Raw genomic sequence first — 15,178 nt, 5'->3', positions numbered from 1 at the left:
GTAATGGGTGGTACAATACCAAAGGAACTGGTACCGTAACCTTTAAGAGGGAGTCAAGCTCCCATCTTCATCTAAAATATGTCATGTATGTACTTGGGATGAAGAAGAACTTGATATCTATAGTTGTATTGGAGGATCATGGCTATGATGTTGTTTTCAGTAAGGGGAAAGCCTTTCTGAGAAATGTAGCTATCGGGCAAGTGAAATAGATTGGAGTTTGTGTTAAGAACCTATACAAACTTGAGGTGGAAGCTTGTGTTGCATTAAGTAGCAAGATAAGAGAAGTGCATCGTTGGGATGTTGGAGTACTTTGGCATGGAAACATGGGACACTTACACCATGGGGCCTTAAAAATCATGCAGTAGATTACCACCGGTCTCCCGAAATGAACCCTTGACCAACATGATGTCTGCAAGGGATGCACATTGGGGAAATGTGTCAAATCTACCTTCCAAGGTAGAGATAATAGAGCTTGAGTAATCTTGGAGTGAGTCCATACTGATGTATGTGGACCATTTTCTACAACCTATACAACAAAACACAAGTATTATGTTATTTTTGTTGATGACTTTTCAAGAAAATGTTGGATCTTCTTCATATGGAAGAAGTATGAAGTTTTCTGAAAATTTGTTGAATTCAAAGCAATGGTTTAAAAGGATACTGTTCAAAAATTGAAAGCCATAAGAAGTGATAATGGAGGATAATATGTATGTAGCACCTTTAAGGAATTTTGTGCCAAAGAGGGCATTAGAAGAGATATGATAACACCCTGTAACCCACAACAAAATGGGATGGTTGAAAGGAAGAACAAAAGAATAGTGGGAGTAGCAAGAGCCATGTTGCATGATCAGTGGCTACCATTACACCTATGGGCATAAGCATGCAACAACGTAGTTTATTTGTAGAACCAGAGTCCTCATAGAATACTTGGCATGATCACACCTGAAGCTTTCTATGGGAGGAAGCCAATTGTATCTCATTTCAGATTTTTTGGAGCTACTGTGTATTGTCATGTCTCCAAGGATAATAGGAAGAAACTTGAGCCTGCAACTAAGATGGGAGTCTTTGTAGGATACATAGAGACACCACATAACTATAGGGTGTATTTTTCGTCACCCAGGGTGATAGTAATGAGGAGAGATGTCAAATTTGATGAGGAGAAGGCTATGAGATGCTCTCTAGAGTGAGAGTTGAGTATCCCACCATAGGAGGAGATTATAGTTCCTAAGGAGGAGTGTCATGAAGATATTTAGGAGGTTTTGGAGCAGCCACATGTAGAGGAGTAGACAAAAGGCTGAGTGGAGACACCCACTCAACTAGAATCTTCCGTAGGGGGGAGGAAGAGAACCATAGAAGCTGAAAAATTGGTACAGGATGCACGAGAGCATGTGGGAGCTACTTCATCTTAGCACAGGAAGAGTACATCACTAGACAGTTACATTGGGTATATGGCTCTCATTACAAAACTCATTGAGTCAGAGCCTTCTTCATTTGAGGAAGCAATTTCTCAACCAGTGTGGGTTGATTCCATGGTGGAGGAGTATGACTCCATCATGAAGAACAATGTATGGGAGGTGGTGCCAAGGCCAGAGAATAAGTCAGTAGTTGGTTCCATATGGATCTACAAAGTGAAGCATGCAGCTGATGGGAGCATTAAGAAGTACAAGGCTAGATTTGTGGCCAAAGGATTCTCTCAGGTAGAGGGAGTGGACTATAAGGAAATATTTGCACTAGTGGAAAGATATTCCTCGATCATAACCATTATAGCATTAGCTACATAGATGGGGTGGAAGATCCACCAGATGGATGTGGAGACCACCTTTCTTGATGGTGTTGTTTAGGAATAAATTTACATAGAGCAGCTAGAGGGATTTGAGACATATGACCGAGACACGTGTGTAGACTCAAAAGAGCCCTATATGGTCTCAAACAAGCACCATGACAATGGTACACTCAAATTTATACATATCTCAGTGGATTGGGGTTCAACAAAAGTGAAGCAGATGCCAACGTCTATCACATTGTGGTATATGGAAAGTTGCTTATCTTGATATTATATGTTGATGACTTGATACTTAAAGGAGATGAGAAGTTGATCTGGTCTTGCAAGGAGGAACTTGCAAGATAATTTAAGATGAAGGAAATGGGATTGAACATTACTTCCTTTGGATGGAAGTATCACAGGGTGATGGTGATATGTTTGTGAGCCAGGGGAAGTACACCTCTGAATACTTCAGAGATTTTACATGGAGAACTACAAGCCTATGGACACACATCTAGCTACAAACTAGAGGAAGGAGAGTGCTTCTTTGGGGGAGGCAGTAGATGCTACCATCTACAGATAGCTTGTGAGATCCTTGATGTATCTGGTGAACACAAGGCCTGGAATACATTATGCAGCTAATCAGTTGAGTCAAGCGATGGTGAAGCCTACCAAGCTTTATTGGAAGGCAACAAAGAATGTGTTGAGGTACCTCAGAGGCACAACCGAGTATGGGGTATGGTATAATGGGACAAAGGGAGTGAAGATCCAAGGCTTCACTCATGAATATTAGGTAGGGAGTCCATCAGACAAGAAAAGTACTTCGGGTGCTATCTTCAGTGTTTGGTCTGCAGCTATTTCCTGGTATAGTAGGAAATAAAGGTATGTGGCATGCAACTCAACAGAGGTTTAATACATGGCTACAAGTCAAGAAGCATGTGAAGCCATATGCATGAGGAAATACTTGTGGGTATTTTTAGTCAGCAGATGGATTCGAAAATGATTTATTGTGATAATCAAAGTTGTATCAAACACTCTAAGAATCTAATATTTCATGACAAGTCCAAACACATTGATATCAAGTACCATCACTTGCAGAATTGTGTGTAGAGGAGAATTATGATGCTACAGTACATTCCAACTGAGAAGCAAGATGAAAATATATTGAAAAAGGCATTGTCAAGAGGAAAATTCAAATTCCACAAGTACAAGATATGGGTGGTGCAAAATCCCTTTCTTACTAAGAGGGAGCGTTAGAAAATGTAGCAATAAAGGCTAAATTTGACTTGCTCCTTAGTACAATTTAGTAATTCAATTTTCCAAATTAGCAAGATGACTTAGATGGCAGCTAACTTGTGTGACATGGCCTTGTCCACTTGTTTACATAGTAAATTTGAGTTATAGGCTAGAAGTAGAGTTGTGCATGTAGTGTTGCTAACATTTATCAATCTAATTCAATTATTTTTAGTTTGACTCAATTAACTGAGCTCAAGCAACTAGTCGAGTCAGTTGAAGTTCAGTTGAGTAGTAGAATTGTTCTTAACTCAATGATATCTCAATTAAACTAGCCAGTCAGCTAAAATTAGCCTAGACATGCATCGGATTTGAATTTCCAGACTAAAGTGGAGGAAAATGAACATTGTAATTATTAATCGTATACTAGTTGAGTGTACCTGCTGGGCATTGAGGCAAGCTATCAATTACTTGGGATTTGCACAAGGAAATAGTGAATTACCCTATTATTTAGGAGTTAATTTCCTCAGGAATTGTGCAAGGAAATAGGAGAAATATGGGGCCTTGAATTGACTAAGTGTTGGCCAGAGCAGGACAATTAGTAGGAGAACAAGTTTACAATGCAGGGTGTGCTTCAGGATTGAAGCAAGACATTGTAATAGTTTCTCATTCTCATATGATTAATGAAAAAAAGTGGAAGAGTTTTCCTTTGTTGGGTTTCCCTATAAATAATTGTGTTCTTGTGTTGTTTTGATGGTTGCATGCCATTTCATGTGTTTCTAAATTGTGATTTCCATTTCGCAGAATAATAGAGGAAATTTGTAATCTCTTATTTTCAGTTTGAATACATCAGTAGTAGAAAATTTATATTAATTTATACATTCTTAGGGTGTTGTAGGGTACAAATATGTCAATGATGGGTGGCTGAAAATGTTCCCAACACTCCCAGTTCTTCCTAGACCACACTCTTGGCCTTTAATATTCTCACCCAAAATAAAACAACTTTTGGCCAAGTGTATAGACCCTTCTCTTACCTCAGATTTTATCACTAAGGTTGATGAATTATGGTTGGTGTCTATACACACAACAAGGTTCCACTAGGGTGTGGTTTCACCAGCACCCACTAGGTGTTGGGCTTGCTAGCATGTCAACAAAGTCATGTTCTCCCACTTCCTCTCGACTTCGAAAAAATAGCGTATATGGACTAAAAAGAAACCCAGGCTAGGTTCATAAAGAAGAACTAAAATTGTTGTGTGCCAAACCTCCTGTAGTTTCAAGTAGACTCATGGCCCAATTCTTGATACCTAAATTCTCAATTTCGATAAAATAACTAGCGTAGGGATTGGTTAAACTAAGTATACCCATAAATTTGGAAATCAAATGATTGAATATGAACACATAATTGTGCATTCACCATGCACATAATAATGAATAACATATTCTAGGAACACTTTATAATTCATGTGCATACATGACACCGATCTAATCATGACGATACAATGAGCGTAAAAACTCAAACATTCATTTACATATACAAACACGCAAGATCTTGCACCGTTCACAAAGTGACAAGGTTCATCACACTCCATAAGGAAATACACATAAGCAATGTACACTTATCTGTGTGTTTAATGATGACTGAAAAATGAAGGAAGGACTTCAACTCTCAACCCAATTATAAACCAAAGACATTGCAATCTTTCTTGCAGTTGATTACCCTGAGCTAGATCCAAAGTCTGAGGGGATGCATATTAAAGGAAATTCAAGCTCGAGGCTTAATCACATAACTAGGAGAAGGAGTCCATTATTTAGTTAGTTTATCAACTGCTCTGAAATAGTAAGCATCAAAGTGACTCACAGACCGAAAGCAATGACAAACAAGTTGTATCTAATCGTATCAACATAGATTGAAGGGACAAAAGTGGAATTGATGTCCAATAAATCTTACCAAGAAAAGTTGTCGTGTTCTTCAGAGTAGGCTACCCCCATAAAACGAAGAGCCCAACAAATCATTTTGTTTATATAATATAACGTGAATAGTAACTGAAATAACAACCTTCATATAGGTGAGAGGCAATGGTAGCCTGCAAGTCGGTGGACTTAGGGCATGTTGCCAGAGTCAATTTTGCAGTTGTTAGATAATATTTTCTTAAATTGATATTATTGTCTTAATTTTGCAGTTGTTTGATAATATTGTCTTAATTTGATTTCTCATCAAAGGAGTACCCATGTTTCATACTTTCGATGAACCCTGCTACACGAAAAATGAGAAATACATGAAAAAACATTATTGCATTTTTCATGTATTTCTCATTTTTCGTGTAGCAGGGTCCATCAAAAGTATGCAACATGGGTACTCCTTGGATGAGGAATTAAATTTTGCATCCAATGAGTACTCCCGCTCGAAATTTGAGTAAAACTTTAGGGAGATAAGTTGAAAATACAAGTTGAAAAAGTAGTTTTATTATTATTATTATTATTTTAATCTTTTTACTTTTTTACCCCAAAAATGGTGAATCATCCCCCATGGTTGAAATCATCATCTTGAATCCTATTGGTTCTTATAAAGGTTATTTTGGTTGTACATTTTTCTTAGGAGGCCCCTTTTAGACCTCAAAAGTTCTCTAATGCCAGTCTCTCGGATGAAATTGGGGTGAAATTGACTTGTAGATTTTTCCCTCTGGTGCAAATGTTGTGGATTGTCCTAGTATTTGTATAGTCCCTTCAAGCCCTTGATGCCATATGCCCATGCCCAAAATCTTTCGATGTGTATATTTTTTCACTGAACGATTATTATTTTTAAAACTTTATACTAGAGATCACGAGTTCGAAAATTTTAAATCTATAATGTACTAAATCACACATTATCCAGCATTCTTTATAGCGATATAGGTTCAATCTTCATAGGAGTTTAGTTTGTTACAATTATCTTTACTGTGAAAACTTTAATTGATCTCATCTTTAGATTAATACAACTCATGGCATGTTATTATGGCGGAAAATATTCCGAAAAATGGAAACGAAGGCTTTCTCAAATATGTATTTTTAATTATTTCACCTTAAATCTTTGGCAAGCCTTGGATCTTGTTAAGATATTTGGGGGTTGAAAAATTAAAATATATCATATTTAGGAAGAGTATGACAAATACATGGCAAATAATCACGCCTAGGATGTTTCTGTATGAGTTTGAGATACAGATTATTTAAAATCTGGGCCTACATGGCATTAAGTTGCTTTGATTGTGAATTCTGGATTCCTGGATGGGCAGAACATGCATTTTATTCAACGTATGCAGGGAAACTAACGAGCTTTGATTGTTGACTTTCTCCTTTGAGTGATTGGAATGGTGGCCCGTGTCTGTAAGATTGCTATAAGAGAGATTGTGAGTCAGTGAACCATGATAATGTAAAACTGGTACTCAACCGATGTAGACCTTGGGAGTGATGATAAGGACATGAGTGCCTAAGAAGAAGGGATTTATGGCTGCCATGGCTACAACGAGGGCATGTTGCATGTGGAGGAGATTGATGAACATGGAAGAGAGAGATTGAGTGCCCAGGTAGAATCTCTTGTTGCAGTCATGAAATACTTGATCTTAAATCCATCCATGAAGTGTGTACTTGCATTTGCATTCCATTGCATCCAACCAATGATGATAAGTGGACAAATCAGTTGATCATGGTTTTAACAAAGGATTCAATCTGTGTCGGTGATGTTGGTTGCTCCACGGAGGATAATCCAGATGACCAGTGGTTCCATGGTGATATCCACTCATAGAAAGGTTTTGTCAAAATCTTATTCATATGCAACAATGAGGGTTTTGGAGTGCCAATGGTTCAAGGTGATATCCATGGTGTTGTCTACTGATGCTGTAAATTTTCCCTGACCATAGATTTTTGGTAAAAAACAATTCAAAAAATCAGAATGTTGGAGTGTTTGAATGGTGGAAATGGATTCAACGCCATCAAGAACACCTGGGGCACCCAAAATCATGAAGTTTTACAACTATAACCCATATTTTCAAAAATTTCCACGGGATGTTGTCATAATCTTGCCAGAATTTCCATTATTTTCTGGGCTAATTTATGGCTCTTTAGACTACGCATTGGTGGAAAAGTTTTGTTAGGAATTTACTAGTCTTGTTCAGTTTTGTGGATTGGTTGGATATTCCTTTTGCAGACTATTCAAGGGCTTAGTTTGCAGACAATATCTATATACAATTTAAATTTGCCAATACATATGGCATATGTCATACATATCTACAAATGCGGTCTTCATACCTTTTTTCCAATTTAAAAAATCTATCAGCCTGTCTTTATGCTTTTTGAGGCAATTTCTAGTAAATAACAGTGATAAATCAATCGATATTTGTAAATAATATTCAATAATCAATCTTCTATTAAATTAAGAAACAAAACAAATATATTAAAAAATCACCAAATTGCATAAAAAACTGGAATCCCCATATCCTTTGGAGTGGTAAGCGAAGTGGAGACAATGGCAAAGAGGGAACTCATGACTATTAGTGTGTGTCTACATTCATGTGAATTACAAAGTGAATTCAATAATATTTTAGTCATTAAATGCTAAGTGTGGTGCAGGTGGTCACCCACGAAGTGCATTACAACACTCTTCTTCAAGAGAGACTCCTCGGAGGTTTTAAGTTGGAGGAAGCCACAAACGTTAAATTTAATGGTTTTGTCTACAGATGTCACAAATTTGTTTGGATGGTAGATTGCTTCCGAAATTTGATAAAAATAAAATAAAAATAAAAAAATGAGAATGTTGGAGTGTTTGAATCATTTTTTTGATGGTGGAAATGGATTCAACACCATCAAGAACCCTTGGGGCACCCAAAATCTTGAAGTTTGAGAGATATAACCCATATTTTAAAAAACAATTGCTAGATTTTGTCATAATCTTGCCGGAATTTACATATTATATAAAATCATATAATTAAATGAACTAATATTTCATTTATTTTGAAAGAGAGCCATCTCTTTAATGATCATGTGAAGTTCACTATAAAATATAATATCTACAATTAGGGGTGGTGTTACATTTCATATATGGGATTATGATTAAATGTTATATGATTTTATTGGAAGTAACCTCGATGATGACCAAAAAAACATTAACTTTTTTGAAAGTACTATTTAAATTGAAACGCCCTTTTTTAATCTTATAAAAAGTAAAACTTTGTTTAACACTTATTTTCCAAAAAAATTAACAACTCAAAATCTAAAAATATCTAACGAAATAAAAATCTACTTCTTATCTATCACCAATAAATTATTTTAAATAATATAATTTAATAACAATAATAAATATACCTGCATTCACAAATAATAATCAATAACCACCGCAAATTAATAATTAAATTAAATTAACACACCAAAGACAAATATATTTAAAAATCCACAAACTACAACAAAAATGTAACCCCCATATCCACTGTTGTGGTAAGCGGAGTCCACACGATTTCGGAGGGGGAACTCGCAGCTACTGGTGTGTGCCTAAATACATGTGAATTTCAAAGTGAATTCAATAATATTTTACTCACCGACTCGTGGCAGGTTTAAGTTGGATAGAGCCACCGATCTTAACTTTAGTCGGTGGATATCAACGTTACTTTTTCTATGGGTACGTAACGTATTATATAATCGTAACGTATTATATAAAATCATATAATTAAATTAATTGGCCTTTTTTAATTTTGAAATTATAATTAAAATTATATAATTGGTTTATGTATGAGGTATAGATTAATTAATTTGTGTGGGGTTTAGTTTGTATTAAGTTATTAGTTTAAATTTCATGGGGAGGGGTGTAGATAGGAGTCACTTTTGTAAGAATTAAATTATCTTATAAGACCTCCAAGCTTGACTAAGCTTTGCACAATCCTAGTGATACTGTCTCACTAATGGGAAGATTGTTCTTCCATCCAACATTAGAGCACAATCCTGGTGATAGCATTTCACTGGTGGGTAGATCGTTCTTCCATCCAACATCCAACATTAGAGCACAATCTTGGTGATAGCATCTCACTGGTGGGCAGATTGTTCTCCCATCCAACATCCAACATTAGAGCACAATCCTGGTGATAGCATCTCACTAGTGGGCAGATCGTTCTTCCATCCAACATTAGCACTGACCCAGCGAGACTCAGCCTAGCTTGAAAAATAAAATAAAAAACATATTATATAAAATCATATAATTAAATTAACTATTATTCTATTTATTTTGAAAAAAAGAGTAATTTCATTAATGGTTGCATGAAGTTGATTGTAAAATAAAACAAGATTAATAGCTGCCATGCAGCATAGTCCCTGTCTCTACCGCTAATTAATTGATTCTTGTTACACAAATAAATATCTCCAATTGACTAGAAAAGGACTTGCCCATGCAGAAAGCGATCCACCTCGAGGGAGATGTCAGGGAACACATTTATAAATATGATATTAGAGTTGGTGTCCAATTTATGAAAAGATGTATTCATTTTAAAATGAAAGATGGTCCAATTCTAAGTGTCTTGTAATATGAAATAACGAACTTTCATATATGCCATATGTATTATGAAATAATGATCTTTCATCTACGCAATACACATATGAATTTAGGAGTGTTGTTTTACATACCACACTTGGTATGTTATCGAAAGTGTTTAATTTAAATTAAAAAGACACGCACACCATTTTTTTTTTGTCGATTCTTATGCACTTACAAGGAAGGAGTGCTGAGATAATGAGAAAAGCTCCACACTTTGGCATAATGAACTAGTTCATTGTGTGGGAGTGTGGAACTCCACACAATGGGTTACCTAGCTTAATAGCTCCGCACTTCCCTCCATAATATTACTATTACATTAAGAATAAGTATAATTGGGGTTGGATGAGCAAAGCACTTATGGGCCATGGCCAAGAGCCCGAGTAATAATGTCTCTTTCAAAATGCCCTGTATGGATCAAGCATCCATCCCTACTCACTACTATAGAATTCACTGACGACTGATGGCGATGCCTTAACATTTTAATTAGGTTATGCCTTTTTCTAGTCTTTAATGTGACCAATTTCTTAGTTATTCCTTCTGTGGGAACTGCCATTACTCTGTTCCATAGTTTCATTGTCCCATCTACAGACCCCGTGAAGACCAAACGGTCTGAATCCAACACTACTGCATTCACTGCATCATCATGGGCATTAAGAGACTATGCATTTGAAGTATGATAATCTCCAAACCCTCCTTGTTTTATCCCATGATGCTGAATACAGGAGCCCATGATTGGGATCTAGAGCTAGAAATGACACAACATCAGAATGCATGATCCACAAGCTCTTGTGATGCCTTCTAACTTGAACAAACTTGTCCACGAGAAGATAAATTTGGAGACGATCATAGAGTGAAGGAAAATTTGCTAATAGTTTATGATTATAATATGAATTTCTATTTGAACAATGCCATATATGAATATTCCCGTCCTTGTGGGCGCTCTAAAGCTTGTCTGCAGTGGCTAACATACATTTGATAGAGCTAACACTTCCAGAGAAAAAACAATTGTATTGGTTTAAACAAGGAAAGTTGCAAATTGACCTAGCATTCCATTATCTGAACCTATACACTGCAAAGTGCCGCTTGGGAACATCTATTGGATAGTTGGAATTGATCAGCTCATAATCATTACAATTGCTTTTAAAAGAAATAATCTTCTATTTTTCAGGAGAGAAGGTGTATCTGAGAGCTTTATAGGCACTAACAAGCCTTTGATGAAAACATAATAACGATTCTATAATGCGGAATAAACACGTAAAAGAATCGAAAACTTGAATGCCCAAGAAATCATACGTCCAGCCATTGATGCTATTCACACTCTGATGTATTTCGTACACAACTGCCTAGATCTTTTACACCACCTCAACAACAGTTTACGATTTGCCGAGATTGGAAACCAACTCCCTTTGAAATCTTTATGTTGCCTGTATTGCCTGTCGTGGAAATTGACGATGGAAGAGAAGATGGAAATCGCATAACGAATATCTACAAGCCCAACAAAATAGTGGCACGGTATTGCCCTCAGAGAGACTAACAATTACCGCGATGTCAGAGCCAAATGGAACGGATGAAGTCTCACATGTGACCAGGGCAATTATCGGGCAACATGCGATATCAGGATTTGTCAGACGATCAAATGGGCATCAATAGAGAGTGGAAATTACATGGGAAAGTGTGGACATAAATCAGTTAGACCACATCAAACACGCACGCTACACCACACAGACATATATACAAATTCTCCACGCACAAAACTAATGCTTCCCAATGAAAACAAAAGCCTGAAAGCAGCAGCACTAAAAAAGATATGGTCAGATTAAAAATAGAGTGAAAACTACAAGGCCCTTAGATTTACAAAAATTCACCCAAAAACTCTCATCCGTGTGGCACTTCCAAGCTCTGCTCACTCTAACTTGATGGTGTAAGGCTGAAGGGTATTGAGTTAGTGAGCTTGGGGACCAAACAGAAGGATTTATAGCCAAGTTTCCATCAAGCTTCTGTTGGCTATGTGTCAAGTGTTCCACAGAACATGGTAAAGAACTCCAGAAGGAGTAATGGACCACTCCAGGAGCTCCCAACAAGAAATTAATTAACTGCAATTGGTTTCCGTAATTGAAGGAAATAACTGCAGTTGGTTTCCGTAGTTGAAGGAAATAACTGGCAGATTGTTTCCAAATTATCGGCAGCCATTGGAAGTCGTAAAGGGAGATTAACATTCTCCCACTTGGTCCATACTTCCAATCTAATGTCTCATCTTAAAACCCATTGATAATCTGTATTAAGTAATAGATACATGAATCATGGCGATATGTCCTCTAATGACGAGTATTATCTTCCATGTATTACTATGTATTTATTTCTATTAAAATTTATGTGGCAACAATTTCTTAATGAATAAACCTTATGTTTATTCTTGGTCCTACATAGATGAATTCTCTCAAATCAAATTAAGGTGCACATAAATATGAGAAAACCATCACAATAATTAAGAATTTCATTAAAATAACATTGTCCATACAATGAGAAACTACATAATGGAACCAAGTCCCATATTCATTACATGATCCTTGAATTTCAACGGTGGCATGCCCTTAGTCAAAGGATCAGCGATCATCAACTCAGTGCTGATGTGCTCAATGACCACTTTCTTTTCTTTAACACGTTCCCTTATAGCTAAATATTTAATGTCGATGTGTTTATTTCGACTCCCACTTTTGTTGTTTATAGCCATAAAAACAAGAGCTGAATTGTTGCAATACATTCTCAATGGCTTAGAGATAGAATCCATAATTCTAAGCCCAGAAATGAAACTCTTAAGCCATACACCATGTAAAGTAGCCTCAAATCAGGTGACAAACTCGGCTTCCATAATGGAAGTGGCAATCAAAGTCTGCTTGGCACTCCTCCATGATATAGCTCCACCGGCCATCATAAAAATGTATCTTGATGTTGATTTGCGTGAGTTAACACATCCAACAAAGTCAGAATCTGAGTAGCCAATTACTTCCAAATTGTTCGTCCGTCTATACATAAGCATGTAGTTTTTGGTTCCTTGAAGGTACCTCATTACTTTCTTTACAGCTCTCTAGTGGTCTAAACCTGGATCACTCTGATATCGTACCAACATTCCCACAACAAATGCAATGTCAGGTCTTGTGCAGACCTGAGCATACATTAGGCTTCCGACAACAGAAACATATGGAATGTTCTTCATTTGTGCCCTTTCAAAGTTGTTCTTCGGGCATTGGTTCAAATTGAACCTATCACCCTTCACAATGGGAGCTACACTTGGTGAACAATCCTTCATCTGAAATCTCTCTAAAATTTTATTAATATAGGTTTCCTGAGATAGACCCAAGATGCCTCGAAATCTGTCTCTATGGATCTTAATGCCAATGACATAAGATGCCTCACCCATATCCTTCATATCAAAATTTTTAGAGAGGAATTGTTTCACCTCATGCAACAAACCCTTATCATTGGTTGCTAGCAAAACGTCATCCACATATAAAACAAGAAAACAGATTTTACTCCCACTGACTTTCTGGTATATACATTGATCCATAATGTTTTCTATAAAACCGAATGAAGAAATTACATTATGGAATTTCAAATACCATTGGTTGGATGCTTGTTTTAAACCGTATAAGGATTTCTTGAGCTTGCAAACCAATTGCTCACCATCATTAGAGGGGAATCCTTCAGGTTGTTTCATGTAAACCTCCTCCTCTAGATCTCCATTGAGAAAATCCATTTTCACATCCATTTGTTGCAACTCCAAGTCAAAATGGGCTACTAATGCCAAAATAGCGTGCAAGGAATCTTTCTTATATACAGGAGAGAAAGTCTCCGTGTAATCGATTCCTTCTTTCTTAGTGAATTCCTTAGCAACGAGTCTTGCCTTGTATCTCTCAATGTTGCCCAATGAGTCTTCCTTTGTCTTAAAGACCCATTTACATCCAATGGCTTTTGCACCATTAGGCAACTCAACAAGATCCCAGACTTCATTACTCTTTATAGAATTCATCTCTTCCTTCATGGCATCATACCATAATTCTGATTCTTTGCAACTCATGGCTTGTGAAAAGGACTCGGGATCATTTTCGACTCCAATGTTGTAGTCAGATTCTTGCAGATACACAACATAATCATCAGGAATTGCTGATCTCTTTGGTCTAGTAGATATTCTTAATGTTGTACCATCATCTTCCTGAGAAGTATGTGGTTCAACTCGTTGTTCAAAAGTTCTTGGCAACTCTTGAACTACCTGATCTACTGGAATGTTGTCAACAGCTTGTGGAACTTCAACAATTGGTTTTTCAACACCAGTTTGTACTTGAGGGTGCTGTGAACAATAACCAATCTATCACTTGAGGTGGAAGGTTGAGATTCTGAATGATCCTTCTCAGAAACTATGTTCCTGGTTTGATCGCTCCCACTGATCAAGTCATTTTCAAGAAACTTTGCATTTCTTGATTCCACAATCCTAGTGCTGTGATATGGACAATAAAATCTGTAACCTTTAGACCTTTCAGCATATCCAATGAAATACCCACTAATGGTCCTTGGGTCCAGCTTCTTCTCTTGTGGATTATATATTCTCACTTCAGACGGGCATCCCCAAATGCGCATATGTCACAAACTCGGTTTCCAGCCTTTCCATAATTCAAATGGCGTTTTAGGAACAGTGTTGGTTGGAACTCGGTTTAATATATACACTGTCGTCTTAAGTGCTTCAGTACACAAGGATTTAGGAAGATTGGAGCTTCTAAGCATACTCCACACCATGTCCAATAATGTTTGGTTTCTTCTTTCTGCTACACCATTCTAGTCGGGTGAACCAGGCATGGTGTATTGGGCAACAATCCCATGCTCTTTAAGAAATTTTGCGAATGGCCCAGGTGTTTGTCCATCTTCTGTGTATCTACCATAATATTCTCCACCTCTATCTGATCTCACGATCTTAATTTGCTTGCTGCATTGTTTCTCTACTTCAGCCTTAAAGATCTTAAAGGCATCTAATGCTTCGTTCTTTATATGAAGCATGTAGAGATACAAATATCGTGAGTAATCATCTATAAAAGAGATGAAGTATCTATGACCATGTGAGTCCATGTCTGGACTAAATATATCAGTATGTATGATCTCTAATATGTCCAAACTCCTATTGTCACCTTTCTTTGACTTGTTGGTCTGCTTTCCCTTTATGCAGTCCACACAAGTCTCAAAATCAGTAAAATCCAGAGTATCTTCATTTACTAATCTTTTAATTCTTTCTATGGAGATATGACCTAGTCTCCGGTGCCATAATTTAGAGGAATCTTCATTAATAACACATCTTTTAGTGCCAGTGTGAACATGCATTGAAACATAAGTGACATTGTTTTGTAAATTAATGCAGTAAATAGCATTAGACAAAATACCATTCCCAACACAATTAGATTTATAAAATAAACTAAAGGATGTTTCTGAAAAGTTAAAGGAATATCCAAAAGGTACAAGCCTTGAAACTGAAATCAAGTTTCTAGAAAAACTTGGAACATAAAAGGTCTTTTCTAATTCTAAAACAAAGCCACTACTTAAAGTTAAATAGCATGTTCCTATAGCTTCCACATGCGAACCCATCTTATTTC

The sequence above is a fragment of the Pinus tabuliformis genome, chromosome 9 (assembly GCF_031772625.1).
Source record: "Pinus tabuliformis cultivar Carrire ecotype Pingquan chromosome 9, CPIR1, whole genome shotgun sequence".
Lineage (NCBI taxonomy): Eukaryota > Viridiplantae > Streptophyta > Pinopsida > Pinales > Pinaceae > Pinus > Pinus tabuliformis.
Note: the sequence above shows the minus strand (reverse complement) of the source record.